The sequence below is a fragment of the Arachis duranensis genome, chromosome 1 (genome assembly GCF_000817695.3).
Source record: "Arachis duranensis cultivar V14167 chromosome 1, aradu.V14167.gnm2.J7QH, whole genome shotgun sequence".
Classification (NCBI taxonomy): Eukaryota; Viridiplantae; Streptophyta; class Magnoliopsida; order Fabales; family Fabaceae; genus Arachis; species Arachis duranensis.
In genome coordinates, this window is record NC_029772.3 from 44,758,389 (window position 1) to 44,772,065 (window position 13,677).

The window sequence follows — 13,677 nt, forward strand, 5'->3', positions numbered from 1 at the left end:
CTGTGATTTCAAGTAATTTCTGGCTGAAATTGAGGGACTTGAGCAAAACTCTGAGAAGGAGGCTGACAAAGGACTGCTGATGCTGTTGGAATCTGACATCCCTGCACTCGAAATGAATTTTCTAGAGCTACAGAACTCCAAATGGTGCACTCTCAACGGCTTCGGAAAGAAGACATCCAGAGCTTTCCAGCAATATATAATAGTTCATACTTTATTCGGGAATTGATGATGTAAACTGGCGCTCAACGCCAGTTCCATGTTGCTGTCTGGAGTAAAACGCCAGAAACACGTCACGACCCCGAGTTGAACGCCCAAAACACGTTACAACTTGGTGTTCAACTCCAAGAGAAGCCTCAGCTCGTGGATAGATCAAGCTCAGCCCAAACATACACCAAGTGGGCCCCGAAAGTGGATTTATGCATCAATTACTTACTCCTGTAAACCCTAGTAGCTAGTTTATTATAAATAGGACCTTTTACTAGTGTATTAGACATCTTGGGATGATTAGTTCTCAGATCATGGGGCTGGCCATTCGGCCATGCCTGGACCTCTCACTTATGTATTTTCAACGGTGGAGTTTCTACACACCATAGATTAAGGGTGTGGAGCTCTGCTGTACTTCGAGTTTCAATACAATTACTACTATTTTCTATTCAATTCTCTTTATTCTTATTCTAAGATATAGTGCTTCACTTCAACTTGATGAATGTGATGATCCGTGACACTCATCATCATTCTCACCTATGAACGCGCGTGACTGACAACCACTTCCGTTCTACCTTAGACCAAGCGCATATCTCTTGGATTCCTTAATCAGAATCTTCGTGGTATAAGCTAGAATTGATGGCGGCATTCATGGGAATCCGGAAAGTCTAACCTTGTCTGTGGTATTCCGAGTAGGATTCCGGGATTGAATGACTGTGACGAGCTTCAAACTCCTGAAGGCTGGGCGTTAGTGACAGTCGCAAAAGAATCAAGGGATTCTATTCCAACCTGATTGAGAACCGACAGATGATTAGCCGTGCTGTGACAGAGCATTTGGACCTTTTTCACTGAGAGGATGGGATGTAGCCATTGACAACGGTGATGCCCTACATACAGCTTGCCATGGAAAGGAGTAAGAAGGATTGAAGGAAGAAGTAGGAAAGTAGAAAAAGAAAGGGCACAGTATCTCCATACGCTTATCTGAAATTCCCACTATTAATTTACATAAGTATTTCTATCCCTTTATTTTATTTATCTTTTAAATATCTAATCCAATTACATTTGACTCTACCTGACTGGGATTTACAAGATGACCATAGCTTGCTTCATACCAACAATCTCCGTGGGATCGACCCTTACTCACGTAAGGTATTACTTGGACGACTCAGTGCACTTGCTGGTTAGTTGTGCGAAGTTGTGAACCATGGTATTGGCACCAGGTTTACGGCGCCATTGCCAGGGAAAGAAAGAGCAATGAATTTTACAAAATACATAAACATATGAATCATAATTTTGTCCACCAGAATCCCAATGAGGAAGACCTCATGGGATGTCTCTCAAGCAAGAAGGAGTCCCCTATTGAGGACCCAAGGGAATCTGAAGGTCATATAATGACCATAGAGATCCCATTAAACCTTCTTCTGCCATTCATGAGCTCTGAAGACTATTCTTCCTCTAATGAGGATGAAGATGTAACTGGAGAGCAAGTTGCTCAATAGCTAGGAGCCATCATGAAGCTGAATGCCAAATTGTTTGGTAATGAGACTTGGGAAAGTGAACCTCCCTTGCTCATTAGTGAACTAAATACATGGGTTTAGCAAACCTTACCTCAAAAGAGACAAGATCCTGGTAAGTTCTTAATACCCTGTATCATAGGCATCATGACCTTTGAGAAGGCTCTGTGTGACCTAGGGTCGGGCATAAATCTTATGCCATTCTCTGTAATGGAGAAGCTGGGGATCATTGAGGTATAGCCTGCCATATTCTCACTACAGATGGTAGAAAAGTCAATAAGACAAGCTTACGGATTAGTAGAGGACGTGTTAGTAAAGGTTGAAGGCCTTTACATCCCTGCTGATTTCATAATCTTAGACACTAGGAAGGAGGATGATGAATGCATCATCATTGGAAGACCTTTCCTAGCCACAGCAGGAGGTGTGATAGATGTTAACAGAGGAGAATTAGTCTTTCAATTGAATGGGGACTACCTTGTGTTTAACACCCAAGGGTATTCTTCTGTAACAATGGAGAGGAAGCATGAAAAGCTTCTCTCAGTACAGAGTCAAACAGAGACCCCACAATCAAACTCTAAGTTTGGTGTTGGGAGGTGTTCCGAGGGTTACCTGAAACTGTAGGTCGATCTCGGTCGAGATCTTCTGTGTTGGTCGGAGCCGGCGTGTCCGACAAGTGTATAGCGGCCGGAGCTGGTGTATCCGACTTATGGAACTGAATGTGCTACTGATCCTTCGTCCCCGGAGAGTGGGGGGTACTTGCAAGGGACTCCGATGCTTAAGTTAGCAAGGGTATTAAGCAGGTATTGAGTAGAATCAGAGTATGAGTTATACCTGGGTGCTCCAGTGTATTTATAATGGTGAGATGTGGCCTCCTGTGGATAAGATAAGTTAGTTATCTTATCTTATCTTTATCTTATCCTCAAGTGAGGTCATCTTATCTTCAAGGGAACCGCCCTTCTCTTGTAGGCTTGGGCTGCCTTAGGATCTGGGGCGTGTTCCTCTTATTTGGGCCCTTTGTTTGAGCTTTCTCGTGACTTGGCCGAGCTCTTTGAGAAGAGGTCGGATTGTCCTGACCTGAAGAGGTCGGTCGCTTTGTCCATAGAACATCCCGGGTCGGACAACTCGACCCAGGATATGAACAGTGCCCCTGCTTGAGTTCGGTCTTCTTTTTGAGGTCGAGTTCTTGACTTCGGTCTTTCTTTGGTGAAGCCGAACTCAAGCATTTTGTTGATTCCTTTTGTAGCAGCTTTGAATGTAGAACGTTTCTTCTAAAAGACGCGCGCTTTTATATCGACGCTTTTTTGGGAACGTGCGAGGGTTTAATTTCTTCTTTAATTTGAGCATTAATTGCCCCGTTTCCCTTTGGCTCTTTACTTTGATTTTGAAAACCCAGAAACGGTTTCTCTCCTTTAGCCTTTTCGTAACTTCTTTTCTCTGCTCTCTTTGTTTTCTGTTCTTTCGTTTGCACTTCTGCTTTCTTTTGGAGTTTTTGTAGCTTTCGTGTTTTCTCTTCTGCGACGTTGCTCTTGTTCGCATTTTTGCTTGTGAGAGGGCGTCCCAGATTTCGTCTTCCATCTTCAATTTCTTTGAAGCTTGCTGTTTTTTCCAGGTTAGTACTGACTTTCTTGTAGCTTCTTTTTCAATTTTTTGGTGAAGCTTTGATTTTGCATGTTTGAAAGTTTGAATCTTTTCGTGGTCTTGTATTTGCTTGACATGTTTTTCCCATCTTCCCTTTATGCATTCTCCTGGCTTTTCCGTTGAGGCTTTCTAGGGTTTTATTGTCGCTTATGGTTTTTTCCTGCCTAATACTTGATAAAAATCTGCGTCTGTTCCTCGCTTTGTTTGGAGATTTGCTTTTTGTCTGATCTTGAAAAAGGTTGCATCTTTAATGGTCTCTGCTTGGCGTGTTTGGTAGAATGTAATGATTTTTTGTATTTCTCCTTGAAGAAAGGTGTTTGCTATTTTTTGAATTTCTTTTTGAGACATGCTGGGATGTAAGCTTGTAGATTGATTTCTGGAAACCTTGCTTTGTTACTGCCTCCAAAGGATGCCCTAGGACTTTGGTTTGAGTCTTGGGGTTTTCCTTTTCTTTGTTCCATCGCCTGATAAGTATTGACCGAGTTGTTTTCTCCCTTTGTCCGAGATGTTTGTGGTAACCCCATCTTCTTTTCTTACTTATAGGGTTAGTTGGTCTCATGTCTTCTCGCAATAACATTGTAGAGATGTCTTCCAGAGTTCCCGAGGGGATGTCCGATTGGCTGGACTCCCTTGTTTTGTTTTGTGTTTCTGTTGTGGATGCTGAGTTTTGCACAGAGCTGAGGAAGCGCCATAGGATTTGTGGTAACAATGCCCGTGAAGAGGATTATGAGCTTGTTGCTCCTGATTCTGATGAGAGAGTTTGTTTTCCGACTTCCATTGAGAGTGAGCGTCCCTTCTTCTATGCCTATGAATACTTCTTCAGCCAGTTGAATGTTACTTTTCCTTTCACTGCTTTCGAGACCGACCTGTTGTGGTCGTGTAATATTGCCCCATCCCAGCTTCACCCAAAGTCCTGGGGTTTTATAAAAATTTTTCAGCTTCTCTGCCGAGAATTAAATGTAACACCCTCTCAGACTCTTTTTCTTTATTTGTTTATTTCCGCCAAGCCTGGCGGTTCTTCAAAAAAGAAAGCTTCATGGGTTTCTTTCAGGTCCGCCCAGGGCTATAAAGTTTTTGCTATGTATGATGAGTCCTTTAAGGACTTCAAGAATTACTTCTTTAGGGTTCGTGCTGTCGAGGGGGCCCGCCCCTTTTTTCTTGATGAAAATGATGAGCGTTCTTTCCATCTAGAGTGGCAGAGAGATGTGAGAGTGTCCCACTATACCTGGGAGATGCTTGATGATGTTGAGCGTGCCTTTGTTGTTGTTCTTGAGGATCTATGGGGGGCACCACCACATCTTGATACAAAAAGGTTTTTATATGACCTGTCCTTGGTTCGAACTGTTTTGGGTACTTGTCTGACTTGTTTCTACACTTGTTTCTTAATTTTTTCTTCCTCTTATTGTGATTGTAACTCTTTGCTATGGCTGATTCTGTATTTGCAGAGATGTCAAAGAACAACGACTCCATGAGGGCCTTTAAAAAGGCGAAGAAGGCAACTGCTGCTCTGAACATCTCAGCCAAGGTGGCCGGAGAGGGATCTTCTCAGGTCCCGGTGAAGCCTCCTGTGCCGAGTTCACTCGGGCCGAGGAAAGCAATTCCTACTCCTCGGTTTCATCAGGTCGATCCTCCACAGACTTCTGCTGCTGCTTCTGGTGTTCCTCCCTTAAAAAAGCAAAAAACATCCGAGCCCTTTAACCTAGATGCCCCGGATTTTGATGCCATTGAGTTTGTTGACCAGCAAATTGCCCCCTATGGTGGGCTCTTCATGGACGACGTGTTTCTTCTTCAGCATCTGGATTTTATCACCAAAAGTAGTGTGAAAATGGCACATATGGGTGCGGCTATTTTCCGAACAGTTCAGGGGATCCCGATTCATGCTACAAAATCCTTCATGGAGGAGGCCAAATCATAATTTGATCGGATCAAGGGTCTGAAGGATGAGTTGGAGGTGAAGTTGGCGAAGGTAGAGAAGGAGCTGGAGGGTGAGAAGGCCAGCTCTATTGCTTTGGCTGCTTCTTTGAAGTTGGTTGAGGACATGGCACTGAAGCACACGGATAGCTATGTCTCAGCTTATAGGAAATTAATGCATCTCCGGGATGATTTGGAAAATGCTCGGGTTAACTATGCCGAGCTTCAGGGTCACCTTGTGGGTAGCGTAACTGCCGCCTCCGAGAACCTGATGGAGCAGTTCCGGATTGTTGCTCCTGATGCCGACTTGACTCTCGTTAGCCTGGACAATGTTGTGAGGGATGGTAAGATTGTCCCTGATAACCAGAATGATGATGATGCTGACCCTCCTCCAGTGCCTTCTCTTAAAGTGTCGGCCTCCTCGGTTCCTCCCGTTACGTCTGATCCGGATTGCCAGATTCTGAACCGGGATGATGGAACTGTAGATGCTGTGCCTATTCAGACTTGCCCTCCTTCTCCCCGTACTGATGCTACCGGGAAGGCTCCAGATCTTGGTTGACCTCCTTTTTAAGAATTTGTGTAATTAGCCCGGTTTGTGGGCTTTGAACTCTTTTTTGTAAATGATGCTTTGTTGACTGTTGATACTCCAGTTGCTATTTTTAGCAACTTTATTTTGAAAAACAAAATGGTTTCTCTGGCTCTTGGGGTTGGCTTCAAGCGGCCTATTGAGTCTTTGTTTTATGGTAACTGTGATATGCTTGCTTGCAGCTTTCTTTATCATTTACCTGGAATTTTCAGAGTTGTTTTTTATCCATCGTCTTTTGATCGCTTTTGTGGCGAGGTCAAGGTCTATCGGGTCGAATTATCTCCCCTCTGTTGGTTGATCTTCTCAATTGATCTTTTCGAGCAACCCCATGGGATTACTTTTTATAACTTTTTGTAGCTTTAGTCCGACTTCTTCATGTCGGTCCCCGTTTCGTTACTAGGTGATCCTTTTTTCTTAGATCTTGTTCAGATCTCTTTTGAGGTTTTACCTTTTGTAACTTTATCTTTTTCGGGCGGACTTCATCATACCGGACTCTGTCGAGTTATTTGATAATCGTCTTTTTTGGACCTTGTTCATGTCTCTTTCAGGGACTATCTTGTTTTGTAGGAGACCAACTTCGTTAGGTCGATCTCTTCTAAGTTGCTTTTGTAATCCTCTTTCTTGGACCTTTGTTAGGTCTCTTTCAGGGATTGCTTTTACAGCTTGTCTTGTAGGGGACCGACTTCGTTAGGTCGATCTCTTCTAAGTTGTTTTTGTAATCCTCTTTCTTGGACCTTTGTTAAGTCTCTTTTAGGGATTACTTTTACAACTTGTCTTGTAGGGGACCAACTTTGTTAGGTCGATCTCTTCTAAGTTGTTTTTGTAACCCTCTTTCTTGGACCTTTGTTAGGTCTCTTTCAGGGATTACTTTTACAACTTGTCTTGTAGGAGACCGACTTCGTTAGGTCGATCTCTTCTAAGTTGTTTTTATAACCCTCTTTCTTGGACCTTTGTTAGGTCTCTTTTAGGGATTACTTTTACAACTTGTCTTGTAGGAGACCGACTTCGTTAGGTTGATCTCTTCTAAGTTATAGCAATTCCTCTTTAATAGGGTTGGCCAGACCTCTTTCCAGGGATTTGCTGATAACTTGGATTGACTTGGTCTGACTTTTTAGTGTCGGCCAGTCTTTTTAAGTTATTATATAGCAATCCATAAGACCTCGTCATGTTCTTTTTGGGATCACTTTTGATAACTTCTTGCATTATTCTGTGTTCATCTTTGCCAATTTATAGATGGTGGTTTCTGTCCTGGTTTAATCGACCTTTAGGTGAATCGGGTTTTCACCTTTGTCGGTCGATCATTCCTATTGAGATCGTATAGTGAATGTGTTCTTCACTTTCTGTTCAATCCGTTGCTTTATAATCGGACGATGAATGCTTCAGATTAATGCGTCTTGGGAATTTATAGAATATCTGTAATGTATTTTATTTAAAGAAAGTGCAAATATATACAGGCGGGAGTTTTTCATACCCTTAAGTCGGATTAAATCTCAATCTTGACGCCTCACTAAAAAACCTTTTCAGGAAAAAGAGTGCATCTTGAGATCTTTTACCTTTCCTAGCTATAGTACCTTCTTAGGTTACAGGCGTGCCATGATCTGGGAGTTCTCATCCCTCGAGTTCGGACAGTCTATAGTAGCCCTTCCCAAGTACTTCTGTGACTCGGTAGGGTCCTTTCCAGTTAGCTGCCAGCTTTCCTTCTCCGGGTCGAGTTGTTCCAATATCATTTCGGATTAAGATGAGATCATTCTCCGTGAAATCTCTTGGCACTACCTTTTGATTATACCTGGAAGCCATTCGCCGTTTTAGTGCTTCTTCTCTGATCCGAGCTCTTTCTCGGATTTCTGGAAGTAGGTCGAGCTCTTCTCTTTGGAGTTGAGAATTGGTTTGTTCATTGTAGTGGACTACTCGGGGAGATCCTTCTTTGACCTCTATTGGAATCATTTCCTCTACTCCATATGTTAATCAAAATGGTGATTCATTTGTGGTAGAATAGGGGGGTTGTTCGATACACCCATAGGACTTGTGGAAGTTCCTCGGCCCAAGCCCCCTTTGCTTCTTGCAGTCTCCGTTTCAGTCCAGCCAATATGACTTTGTTGGCCGCTTTGGCTTGTCCATTGGCTTGGGAATATTCGACGGAGGTGAACTGGTGTTTTATATTCAAGTTGGCCACTAGTTTTCTGAAGCCTGCATCTGTGAATTGGGTGCCGTTGTCTGTGGTGATGGAGTATGGTACCCCGAACCTCGTAATAATGTTCCTATATAGGAATTTCCAGCTTCTTTGAGCAGTGGCGTTGGCTAGGGGTTCTGCCTCGATCCATTTTGTGAAATAGTCTACTCCTACTATAAGAAATTTTACTTGTCCCGATCTCTGTGGGAAGGGTCCGAGAAGGTCGAGTCCCCATTTTGCAAATGGCCAGGGTGAGGTCACGCTGATGAGCTTTTCTGGTGGGGCGATGTGAAAGTTGGCATGCTTCTAACATGGTGGGCATGTCCTTACAAATTCTGTAGCTTTTTTTTGTAGAGTTGGCCAATAGAATCCCGCCCGAAGTACCTTTTTGGTGAGAGCTTGTGCTCCGAGATGATTACCACAAATGCCGCTATGTACTTTCTCCAGGACTTCCTTTGTGCTGGAGGTCGGTACGCATTTTAACAATGGTATTGATATCCCTCTTTTGTACAGGGTGTTGTTTATGATAGTGTAGTACTGTGCCTCCCTTTTCAACCTCTTTGCCTCCTTTTCATCTGTAGGGAGCGCTTCTATTTTGAGGTAGTTAATTATGGGCGTCATCCATCCTTGATCCCGACCTGTTATGGCTAGGATTTTTTTTTCTTCCGCTATTGATGGGTTCTGCAGTATTTCTTGGATGAGGCTTCTATTGCTGCCCCCTGGTTTGGTGCTGGCTAGTTTTGAGAGTGCGTCAGCTCGGGCATTTTGCTCGCGGGGTATGTGGCAGATCCTATATTCCCCGAGTTGTCTGAGCTGTTCTTTGGTTTTATCCAAATATTTTTTCATGGTAGGATCTTTGGCTTGGTAGCTTCCCGTTATTTGTGAGATAATGACTTGTGAGTCACTGTAGATATTGAGTTTCTGAGCTCCGACCTCCCTAGCTAGCTTCAAACCAGCTAATAACGCTTCGTATTCCGCCTGGTTGTTTGAGGTCGGGAATCCGAATTTCAGGGAAAGCTCAAGTTGGGTTCCTTGGTTGCTTTCGATTATTACACCTGCACCGCTTCCGGTTTTATTCGAGGAACCGTCCATGAATATGTTCCACTCTATGGGGATTTTCGTGGTGTCTGTGAATTCTGCGATGAAGTCGGCTAGGTATTGTGATTTAATGGCTATCCGCGCCTTGTATTGGAGGTCAAACTCGGACAACTCGACTGCCCACTGTAAGATTCTTCCTGCTAGATCTGTTTTCTGCAATATCCCTTTTATGGGCTGGTTGGTCCGAACTTTAATGGTGTGCGCTTGGAAGTATGGGCGAAATCGTCGGGATGTGAGTATCAGAGCGTAGGCAAACTTCTCTATTTTCTGGTAGTTCAGCTCTGACCCCTGTAGTGCTTTACTAATGAAGTAGACGGGTTGTTGTCCCCCTTCATCTTCTCTAATTAGTGCTGAGGCTATTGCCCGACTTCCTACTGCGAGGTACAGTATGAGTGGTTCTCCCTCTTGTGGTCGAGATAAGATAGGGGGCTGTCCCAAGAATTCTTTGAAGTCTCGAAAGGCTTGTTCACATTCCATTGTCCACTCGAAGTTCTTTCCCTTCCTTAAGGTAGCGTAGAAGGGGAGGGATCATATTACTGACCCTGCTAGGAATCTGGACAAGGCCGCCAATCTCCCATTGAGTTGTTGTACTTCTTTGACATAGGTTGGACTTTTCATGTTGAGTATGGCCTGGCATTTATCTGGATTTGCCTCGATTCCTCTTTGTGTGAGCATAAAGCCCAAGAATTTACCTGCTTCCACTACGAAGATGCATTTAGCCGAGTTGAGTCGCATGCCGTGCTTCCGTATGGTGTCGAACACTTGAACCAAATCGGTTAGTAATGTCTCTTCACTTTGTGTCTTTATCAACATGTCATCCACATAGACCTCCATGATTTTTCCGATGTGGTCTTAATTTGCTTTTGGTGTGAGAAACGAGGTTTTTTCTTGATCCGGTGGATACATTGGGATCTGGTTGTACCCTGAGTATGCGTCCATGAACGAGAGATACTTATATCCCGATGAGGCATCTACTAGAGCGTTGATGCTTGGGAGTGGATAAGGGTCTTTTGGACAGGCTTTGTTGAGGTCGGTGTAGTCGGTGCACATTCGCCACTTCCCGTTTGACTTTCTCACCAAGACGAAGTTTGCTAGCCATAGAGGGTATTTAACTTCTCTTATGAACCCTGCCTCTAGTAGTGCTTGTACTTGTTCTTCTACAGCCTGAGACCGTTTTGGCCCGAGTTTCCTTCGTCTTTGTTGTACCGGTCGGGATCCCAGGTAGACTGCCAACTTGTGGCTCATTAGTTCGGGATCTATGCCTGGCATGTCGGCAGCTTTCCATGCGAAGAGATCAACATTATCTCGTAGGAACCGTATTAGTGATTCCTTTGCGTCTCCTTTTAGGATCGTGCCAATATTAGTTGTTTTATCCGAGGTATCTTCAATCTGGACTCTTTCTATTTCTCCTTCGGGTCGTGGGCGGAGTTCTTCTCGTCTCTGAACTCTGTCGAGTTCGATTGTGTGGAACTCTCCTCCTTCGCCTCGGAGGTTTAGACTTTCGTTATAACAGCGACGCACCATCTTTTGATATGCTTTTATTGTAGCTATCCCTTCTGCAGTTGGGAATTTCATACATAGATGTAGAGTTGAAACTATTGCGCCGAGTTGATTTAACGTTGTCCGACCTATTAAGGCATTGTAGGCTGAGCTTACGTCGACCACGATATAGTCTATCTTGAGTGTTCTGGAATGGTTTCCCTTTCCGAAGGTTGTATGTAACGATACGTATCCCAGTGGCTGTACTGGGGTATCCTCAAGTCCGAACAGGCTGTTCGGGTATGCTCTTAGCTCTTTTTCTTCTAAGCCGAGCTTGTCGAAGGCAGTTTTGAATAAGATGTCGGCAGAGCTTCCTTGGTCAATTAATGTATAGTGGAGGTTGGCGTTTGCCAATATGATTGTGATGACCATGGGGTCGTCGTGTCCTGAGATGATTCCGGATGCATCTTCTTTGGTAAACGTGATTGCTGGGATGTCTGGCGCCTTCTTCTTTCCTTCGACATGGTATACTTCTTTGAGGTGTCTCTTGCGGGATGATTTGGAGATTCCTCCTCCAGCAAATCCGCCGTGTATCACGAGGACGTGTCTCTCCGGTGTGCGGGGTGATCGTTCAAACCGTCCGACATCTTCATCCCTTCTTCTTTTTCTTGGTTCTTCATCCCGATTGGCCAAGAACCGATCTAGTTTTCCTTCCCTTACTAATTTCTCTATGACATTTTTCAAGTCAAAGCATTCGTTGGTGGAATGTCCTCGGACTCGATGATACTCACAGTATTCGTTCCGATTTCCTCCTCCCCTTTTGCCTTTGAGTGGCCGAGCTGGGGGTATTTTTCCCGTATGGCAGACTTCTTTGTAAACATCTACCAAGGACACCCTAAGAGGGGTGTAGTTATGATATTGTTTGATTTTCTCCCCGGAGCGATCTTCCTTTTTCTTGGATTCTTTATCTTTATCTCGGTAGGTAGAACTGAACCTAGAGGCTTCCCCAAGTCGAGAATTCTCCTCCATGTTGATGTACTTTTGTGCCTGTTCTTGTACTTCGTCCAGGGATGCTGGGTACTTCTTTGATATAGATTGGCTAAATGGTCCTTCTTGTAGGCCATTTATGAGGCCCATGATGGCAACTTCTGTTGGTAGACTTTGTATATCCATGCATGTTTTATTGAATCTTTCCATGTAGTTACGAAGACTCTCTCGATCTCCTTGCTTGATTCCTAATAGGCTGGGTGCGTGTTTAGCTTTGTCCTTTTGTATGGAAAATCTGGCCAGGAACTTTTTGGCTAGGTCGTCGAAACTCGAGATGGACTTTAGAGGTAGGTTGTCGAACCATCTAATAGCTGTCTTGGTATGAGTTGTTGGAAAGGCTTTGCAGCGAACTGCATCTGAGGCGTCAGTGAGGTACATCCTACTTCTGAAGTTGCTGAGATGGTGGTTGGGGTCCGAGGTGCCGTCATACAGAGTCATATCCAGAAGTTTGAAATCTTTTGGGATTCTGGTCTTCATAATCTCCCTGGTGAATGGATCTTAATCTTTGTGAGAGCTATCCTCTGGGGTGGATCGAGTAGCTTTAGTTTTGAGATCAGCTTCGAGTTTTAGAAGTTTATCTTCTAATTCTCGGCGTCGCCTTATCTCCCGATGCAGATCCTCTTCTTTTTCACGTTGATGTTGGGCTTCTTTCTCAAGTTGCTTTAATCGATCTTGAAGCGCCTCTATCACTCCTGGATTTGATGAATTTTTGTCCCCGTTGAGCTCCGGAGTATCTTTGAGTGTAACATCCGCATTCTTATGCGGCGTTCTATCTTTCAAATCTGAATTGTGGTCATTGTCATGGTCGTCCGCCATGGTGATGGGATGACTTCCAGGTTCCCCGGCAACGGCGCCAATGTTCCGAGGGTTACCTGAAACTGTAGGTCGATCTCAGTCGAGATCTTCTGTGTTGGTCGGAGCCGGCGTGTCCGGCAGGTGTATAGCGACCAGAGCTGGTGTATCCGACTTGTGGAACTGAAAGTGCTGCTGATCCTTCGTCCCCGGAGGGTGGGGGTACATGCAAGGGACTCCGATGCTTAAGTTAGCAAGGGTATTAAGCAGGTATTGAGTAGAATCAGAGTATGAGTTATACCTGGGTGCTCCAGTGTATTTATAATGGTGAGATGTTGCCTCCTGTGGATAAGATAAGTTAGTTATCTTATCTTATCTTTATCTTATCTTCAAGTGAGGTCATCTTATCTTCAAGGGAACTGCCCTTCTCTTGTAGGCTTATCGCTTTGTCCGTAGAACATCCCGGGTCGGACAACTCGACCCAGGATATGAACAGGAGGCCACAGCCAAACACTAAGTTTGGTGTTGAATCCCCACATCCAAACTCTAAGTTTGGTGTTGGGAGTCTACAACATTGACTTGATCACCTGTGAGGCTCCGTGAGAGCCCACTGTCAAGCTATTGACATTAAAGAAGCACTTATTGGGAGGCAACCCAATTTTTATTTCTCTAATTTTATTTTTCTTTTATTGTTCTTTTATGTTTTATTAGGTTCATGATCATGTAAAGTCACAAAATAAATACTAAAATTAAAAATAGCAGAAGAAAAAGCACACCCTGGAGGAAGGACTTGCTGGCGTTTAAACGCCAGTAAGGAACATCTGGCTAGCGTTCAACACCAGAACATAGCATGGATCTGGCGTTGAACGCCAAAAATAAGCAGCATCCTGGCATTTAAACGCCAGGAATACACCCTGAGGAAAGCTGGTGCTGAACGCCAGAAACAAGTATGGAACTGGCGTTCAACGCCAGAAACATGTTGCAAATGGGCGTTGAACACCCAAAACAAGCATGAAGCTGGCGTTCAATGCCAGAAACAAGCATCAATCTGGCGTTGAACGCCAGGATTGCATGCAGAGGGCATTTTACACACCTCATTAGTGCATGGATGATAATCTTTGACACCTCAGGATCTGTGGACCCCACAGGATCCCCACCTACCTCAACTCACATTCTCTCCTCTTCACACAATCCAATAACGCTCTTCTCCAAAAACCCTTCACCAATCACCTCAATCT